Source organism: Artibeus jamaicensis, unplaced genomic scaffold (genome assembly GCF_021234435.1).
Source record: "Artibeus jamaicensis isolate MK-2021 breed Jamaican fruit bat unplaced genomic scaffold, CSHL_Jam_final contig_332, whole genome shotgun sequence".
NCBI lineage: Eukaryota > Metazoa > Chordata > Mammalia > Chiroptera > Phyllostomidae > Artibeus > Artibeus jamaicensis.
The window spans coordinates 14,028,965-14,037,062 of record NW_026521788.1 but is presented as its reverse complement, the minus strand read 5'-3'; positions in this window follow the sequence as shown (position 1 = coordinate 14,037,062).

Here is an 8,098-nt window from a genome sequence, read left to right as displayed (position 1 = left end):
TACTCTTCATATCTATAAATCATCGCCAGGAATGACCCAGGAGTTTAGAGGCCCTGGCACAGCACCTAAGGCAGTGGACCAGCAGGAGGATGAAGCAGTAGTGGAGCTAATGGTGGAAGATACCAAAGGACCATCCTTTGCCTAAAGCAACCCTGAATTTGTGTGATGAAGATGGACCAGTTGGGCTTATGAAGCAAACCCCTATTTCCTGCCATACTCTCCCCTGTTTCATTCTTTCCTGGCATTCACTGAAACCCCACAGGGAAGGTTCCACGAAGTGCACCCAGTGAACTCTACTTATTATATATTTTTTCTAATTTTAGGTAAATGCAAAATTATTGAACATAAGTTGGCTGACCACTGAATGTAATCTCAAACCTCACTGTGGGTCCATGTTAGCCTCTCTGGGAGACACCCGTGGAGTGGAAAGGAAACCCTTCAGAGGAGTCAGTAAAACTGCTCCTGGGCTCAGCTGTGCCACTGACCGGCTGGGTGACCTCGGGGAGGAACTGATGGCGCCACAGGTGGAGGAAGAGAGAACATCTCAATGTTTCACTTGGCTCCCTGGAGAGATTTGCAGAAAAGTACCTTACTTGCCCGTAGTTTTTTTGTCTTTAACTTCACAAGTATTTTGAACACTGCGGACTAATGAATGGTATCAAGGGAATGCTGCTGGATTTAGCAACTATTGTGGCTTGTGCCAACCAGCAGTGTAACTTACAGTAAGTACATGACACCCCAGCCTTAAAAAATAAAATCCACCTACTCATGTAGGCATTTCTGCTGAGTTTAATGGGAAGTTGTTTCTTTTTATCTTTAACGTTTTACTTTAATTTTAGTCAAGAACTAATATTGTATTAGGATTTTCAAGTGAATTTTATGCAGAATATATATTTTTAAAATGTGCTTCCTAATAATCCTAGCTCAGTTATTTGTCCTATGGTAAGCTACTTTCATTTTAAAAATAGATCTGTTCTGTGAGACTTAACTTGGCTCTGGCTGTTGTCCTCTTATGCGAGTTATTTAATTTAAAAATAGAACCATCTCAGTAGATCTGTATCAACTAGTTTGTGATCGTCTTTAGCCGGAGTAAATGCTAATCGGGCCATTGGTTTTGTGGAGTCCCGGTCAGCAGCGTGGGAATCCAGTTGTGTTTTCCCTTCTGGTGTCCTGAGAGAACAGAGTTTCAGTTCCAGGTTGATGATTTCAGTGTATTTAGCTTGTAAGTTTTTTCTTAGGGTAAATTTAAATTTCTCAAGGGCTGGGGGAATTTTATAATTTGGATGAGAGAGATTACCATTGAAAAGTAGTTAACATGTAACATTTTGGGAACAAGGAATCAGCCCTAGACTGTTTTTAGATCAATCAAATTACTCTTTTACCCAGAGCAATTTTAATTTAAAACACATTAGTATGCCTGTGGGCATTAAAAACCATCAGTATCTCTGTGAACGCACCTTTCTAGAGTACAAGTGTTAGGAACGTCATTAAACACTGATAAGGAATAGTATTTCTATTTATTAAGTCTAAATTGTTTTAATTTTCAAACTTTAAACAAAATTTGATGTTAAATTTCACAAGGTGAAAATATGTTTCATATTATTAATATTGATTTTGTTATATCTTAAGCCCTCAATTTTAACACAGAAACTCTTGATGCTTTATAGATTCATAGAGATGTAATCATTTGTTCACTCTAAAAAGTCTAGAACTTAGTGAGTTATAGAAAATAAACATAAAACATGTTATACATCACATACTTTTATTATTAAACTATAGTTTATATATTTGGTTATTTAGTTATACAACCTGACATTTTAAAATTAATTTTTGAAACTGGGCTTTCTATCAAATTTGGTTACATGATGTGACATATTCAAATATATTCCATCAGATTTATGAGTTCCTCATTAGTAAGGACATTTCTTTCCTAAAATCATCAATTGTAGAAATTTGCCATCTAATCCTCTCTCTAAAACTCCTGTTTTTTTTCCATCCAACCAGCAGAGAGCACTTCAGCTTATAGTATGAGCATTGTCTATATAAGTGAGTACAGTCAGTATCATGCTTTATCAAAGACATGGGCTGGCGGTTACCTTCAGTTACAATGTCATTCATGTCCTGGCAATTCCAGTTTATTTCACCAGTTTCCTAGAATTTTCATCAATTTATAATAACTTTTTATTATTTTTTAAAATTTTATTTATTTTTTAGAAAGAGAAAAGAAGGGAGGAAGAAAGGGAGAGAAACATCAGTGTGTGGTTGCCTCTCATGTGGCCCCCACTGGGGGACTTAGCCTGCAACCTAGGCATGTGCTCTGACTGGGAATTGAACCGGAGACTCTTTGGTTTATAGCCCATGCTCAATCCACTGAGCTACACCAGCCAGGGCTATAATAACTTTTTATAGCTTAAAAAAGTTATTATAATAACATTTTCCCCAAACACATTCTTTGCTTGTGTACTTGGCCAGACATTTTCCTTTTAGTATTATTTTGTATATTTTATAATCTTAATTAATTTGCAAATGTTTACATGAATAAACTAAATTTAGTTGCGATTTCTGTATAACCTTTGATTTTTTTTTTTAAATAGCCTCTGTGGCTACTCAGTAAATAGTTGTCGACAAAGACTTTTTGAGGAGGTGATTCAACTTAGTAATTCTGTAGACGCTAGGAGTCAAAATATGATTCTATATAGTTGAAGGAACTATCTCTTAGGAACTATCTCTTGGGTTAGATAGTCTTGTTGGCTATGGTACAAATGGGCATCAGGTGGTAGGTCAGGGGAAGTCAGACCTGACTGGTTCAGCAACCTCTGTACTTGAGTTCTGGCTAAGAAAAATTCAGAGCCAAGGCTCAAACAATAAGAGGAAGTGGATTTAGAAAGTCAAAGAGGTAGAAGACGTGAGCTCAGGAAAGAAGTTACAGAGACAAAAGAAGGCCCTTGGAGCTGAGGAGAAAGAGAGAGAGGTAAAGGTAATGTGTCTTTTGCGGGTGGTGGGGTGGAAGAAGTATGGGAGCGTCCCCAGAGGGAGGGTGAGCTGGGTCCTCTGTCAGGAGGGTATTTATCTGGAGGTCTTTGGGGAGGATCTCGGTAGAATATTCGTCGACTTTCTAGGTGTGTCCTTTCAGAGTCAGGATCTCTACTGATTGGTCGGTGCCAGGGGAGTCATTAGTCATTGCAGCGGGGCCTGATGTCAGTCATGGGGTCACTCGTCTGGTGTTGCTTCTTTTCTGGTCCTGGAGCTAATACACAACTGAGGCTTAGATGTTATCCCTGGGGGCGAATGCAAGGGCCAGCATGGGTCACACGAGGCCACTTTTTCAGCCCCTTGTTTCTCCTCTTAGGGGGCCTACCACATGACTAGTGGCGTGCCAGGGGAAGAAAGGTCAGGGGAGAGTCCGAATTGCATGACCAGTGATATGAAAGGTCAGGGGACCTAAACCACATGACCAGTGACATGCTAGGTGAGGAAAGGGTACCCTGGGGGCAAGGTCCTTGTTTTCCCTATTTTGTCTGTTGCTAGGCACCTGGGATGTTCTGCCCTGGTGGCCTTCTACACCCGGCCTGTCCTCTGCTCTGCTCGTGTCTAACTGCCTAGCACAGACTGACTTCAGTCCACTTGCTTACATCCTTTACCTTACACAGAATTTGTACATAGCACCTATCTTATCCTTGTTCATCAAAAGGGCCACAACTAACAAACCCAGGTTTATCCAATTAAAGTAAATGAGTGATAGAGGTGGTAAAAATATTACCAGTTCCCCAGATTTCCCAGTGTTTTGAATATGAGGGAGAGTTGAATCATGGGAAAAGTTGAATTTTTTTTTTTTTGCCACATTGTGAGTTTCTACCTTTTACTGCAAGATGAGAGGAACTTTGTGGAACAGCAGCAGAATATGGGGCCATGGATAGGTAGCTGTTTAAAGTCAAACTGAAACTTGGAAGGTGAGTGTTAGATGCCTGACACCATTGAGAATTCTGGCCACACAAGACTTACTGTGATGTATGTTACTGTAATTCAGTAACAGCTGTATTTCAGAACATCAGTGTGGAACATTGCAGTGGAAAAGAAGCTCAAGTAGCTAACCCACCATTTGTAAAATCCACTTAGCTCTATGCAGGGCCATTCACACCTCTGTCCCTGGCTTGCTTGGCTGTGGTGAATCCATCTCAAGCATCCTTCGGACTCTGGTCTCTCTGGGGGACTTGTGTTTCAAGGGGTAGGAGAAGGAGTGTTAATTGCATGTACTGTACACACAGTGCCCCTTTATATGATAGGCGAAGAATGGGAAATATTTTAGCATAAACATCTGTCCTTTTGGCTCCATATTTTAGGGTCATCTCCTCAAAAGTGTTAAATCCTTTGACACACATCACTGACAATTAGCCCCTCCTATGTCTTTTTCCCTGCAAGGCTGTGCTTTATATTATTTTAATCCAATTTCTTCTGAACACAAATGTTAATATTAATTTTAACCCCATACCTCCTGAGTACAGGTGTTAGAGTGCAGAAATCACATGATTTATCCCTGGATTCTGAGCCTCCAAGGGTGGATCTGCCCCTGCTCCCCATTTACTTCTCCCTTGCCCTTCTTTCCACCCTGTTCCTCTCCTTTCTCTACACCTGTGTCAGTTATCTGCTCAGAAAGACTTGTTTTGATCTTAGTGATGGCCTGTGGCAGCTCACAGAATCTTGCTTCTTCCTGAATCAGAATGCATTTGGCACTCTTCAAGAGATGCTGAAACGGCAGCTTCTGAAGGCAACTCAGCTATGTTAATAGATAGAAGGCCTGGTCGGGGAGTTTACACCCAGGTGTGAGCTCACCGCCCCTTGACACCCTGCCACACCCCCACACACACCCTCACACATCCAGAAAACACCCCGAAGCCTGGGTCTCAGGATGGCACGAAGCATGGAGCGCGCACCTTGGTCTGAGAGCAGCATTGCCCTAAACATGCCAGGAGCACAGGATGTTTCTTCTACCTTGTTGTTTGTATTCCCTGAACATCCTGGAGGCTCCCTGGTTTGTTGATCAGTCAGTTTTGTTGGTTGGTTGGTATAATCATAGAAGGGAACTGATGTTTAAATATGCAAGAGAGCAAATTAGATATGGAGCCTTCTGTAATTAGCCCTGCATTAGAAATCTTTAGCTGAAAATGGACAGTTCGCCAACCTTTTTGCTTATCAGATTAAAAAAAATAATGGAGAAAGTGTAACCTTTGGTTTCTCTAGTTGTGGTAGGGCTCTTTTATTGTTTGAATCATTGAGTGTTTTTCACCAGCCCGTAACCCGATCTGTTATCACTCCCGGACTGCCTCCTCCTCTGGTATGCCCTGATGTATTCAACACATGTGTTCATATGGGAGGCTCGCAGCGCTGAGAGCGATTTACATTCGGCTTCCCAGTCTGCGAGAGGCAGCAAATCAGCCTCTGGGAAGGCTTCAGAGACTTGTCAGCAGTCTGTAGCTTATTTCTCTGTGTGTGAGGGTGTGTGTGTGTGTGTGTGTTTCTCTCTCTCTCTCTCTCTCTCTCTCACCATTTACAAGCTGGAATCACTGTGGAGGAACAAGCAACGAAGTCTTGTCAAGATTTTATCTCAGGGTAATGATAAGTTAGAAATGAAAGACTAAAATACCGATTTTTGTTGGAGGAATAATTGACTGTTTGATGTAGAGAACACCCAGTTTCTTCCTGAGGAAGGCTGAACGGAGCTACATGAGCAGCCGCGGCTCTGACAGCAGCAGGGGCTGGGTGTAAGCAGAGGCGGCTTTGCCTGGGGAGCCCCGTAAATGGACTTGGGTCTAAATGCTTTGACTCTTTGTCGTGGTTTTGGATGTTGGAATACGGGCAGTGATCTCCTGTCTTTTATCAACTCACCCGATTTCAAGGAAAGATGAGTGAAGAACCAAAAGAGAAAAATGCAAAACCTGCTCATAGGAAAAGGAAAGGAAAAAAGGTAAGAAATGAATAAGCAACATGTTCGCTGTATTGTTCTCTGGCTCTGGGGGTAAGTGATCTTCCAGCTAGATTGTTAAGAGACTGGATTTTAAGAAGCTGCTAGAATCAGAATTCTTTTGTTTTTCTGGTCTATTAATGGGTGTGTTCTGTGTTAGAGAAAAACACCACAACTCAGATACATGGCTAAAATATTTCAACAGTTAAATATAGTCATTTAGGTTTCCCTGAAGTGGTGTGTTTTTCATAGTGATATTCAGGATTATTCAGTAAACACATGTCCTAATTATGTGGGTGGGTGTGTTTTTCCCCCTTTAAATTTTCCAGAATGCTTGTTAGTCAACAGGGTACAATTACAATGAATATTATTATGGTATAGACGTTTAGGTTTAATACATATTCTAAGCAAACTTAGGGAAACCTGTAGTGACACTTCAAGATTACAGCATAGAGCTGAGCTCCATTTTAATTATCGATCAGTTTATGGCTGACGAATCTCAGATTTGCGATCGGCTTTGCAGTTGTCTGGCGGAGTGCCTAATTTGTTCACTACAGTTTATAAAATTAATTTTGTTTGCCATGTAAATTGAAGAATCTTCAAAATATAAATAAGGGATTATTGTGAACCTGTAGATTCATTTTGGTTTTCTTGAATGTGTGTGTCTTAACATGTGCTCCTAACTTTTGAATACATTTTAAATGGGTTTGGGGGGGGATGTAATTCCCTAGGTCTGGCATTTGCTTTTTATTCATTGTGGTTTATACCACAGGGCGTGCTAGCAATGGAGAAGATAATTGTGTATTTGTAACAAAGAAAATAAATCCTTAAAATAGGATTATATTTCAAAGCAATTTAAAGAAAATATGTGCTATATATTTTTATTCTATAATCAAATTTTTCAGATATCTTATTTTAATTACCAGGGCTGGAATATATAATTATGATTCTTTAAAATACTTTGACCCAATGTCATGGTTATTTAGCCAGTGGACACATAGAGAATGGATGGTTATGGTAGAGAAGATAAAAATTTCAACCACTCATTGAATTGTCAGACATTTCAAAATATCTTCATAATCTGTTTATTATTTATAAAAGGTTCATTTGAATATGGTGTTCTCAAAGGAGCTACTCTCAGCAGACTCTGAGGAAGGTTTATGAACATGCCAGCATGCGAGGGCTTCAACATCCTGCAGATGGTGAAGCTGTGCAAACTGGCTTTGACTTCTCGTGCATTGTCTCAGCAGGGGTTGATGATGTTGTAAAGGTGCTATTCTGATTTCCCAAGGGAGCAGGCCCCAGCTGCATAGCACAAATGATTTGTTTAATGCCTGGCATGGTGGTGCTGGTCTCTAGGAAAGCTGTCAGCTTTGCTCACATTTATGAGATACGGCCTTGAGTGTCTGACAGGCTCCACCACGATTCTGCACACAGTGTCACAGGGAGCCCGGACAGGCATCATGAGCCACAGCAGTGCAATCCAGATGAGAGTGAGTGGTGGCTGGGGCGGCTGTAAATCACTGAGCTTTTATGTGCAGTCCTTTAGCTCGGGCATTTTTCCTCTCTTCTTTGAAATTCCCCCAGCTGTGCTCCATTTCTTCTCCTACAAAGTTATCCCACTCAGAGCACAGTGTTAAGTCACTTGCTTTGAAGCCTTCTCCCTTCCATTCCACACTCTCCCAGCTGCTGCCAGGGTAGTCTTTATGAAAGCCTTCATCGTTACACGGGGCCCCTTCACCTTCAAACTCCCTTCTACTGGCTCAGTGAAATCCAAATTCCTGACCACAGAGCATGAGACCTTTCCAAGTCCAACCTGCATCCACACCCCAGGCTTTTTCCCCCTTCACTGTTTACTTCCTTCATATCAGATTCTACCCAAAGAGGATTCTTACCAGTTCATGGATTAATCTATTTCTTCTAAAGCTTGTTCTTTGTCCATGGAGAAAGCATTCCATGCCATCCTGCCTAGTAACTCCTACCAATCGGTGAAGGTCCAACCCAAATCTTGCCCTCTTGACATCTGTCAAATCACCCTAGTGAGAAGTCAGCCAGTCTTCTGGACTGACACGGCACTGTGTACTGTCAGGATACCCAACACATTCTGACTCTTTTTCAAGTTATCACGCACTTGCTCTA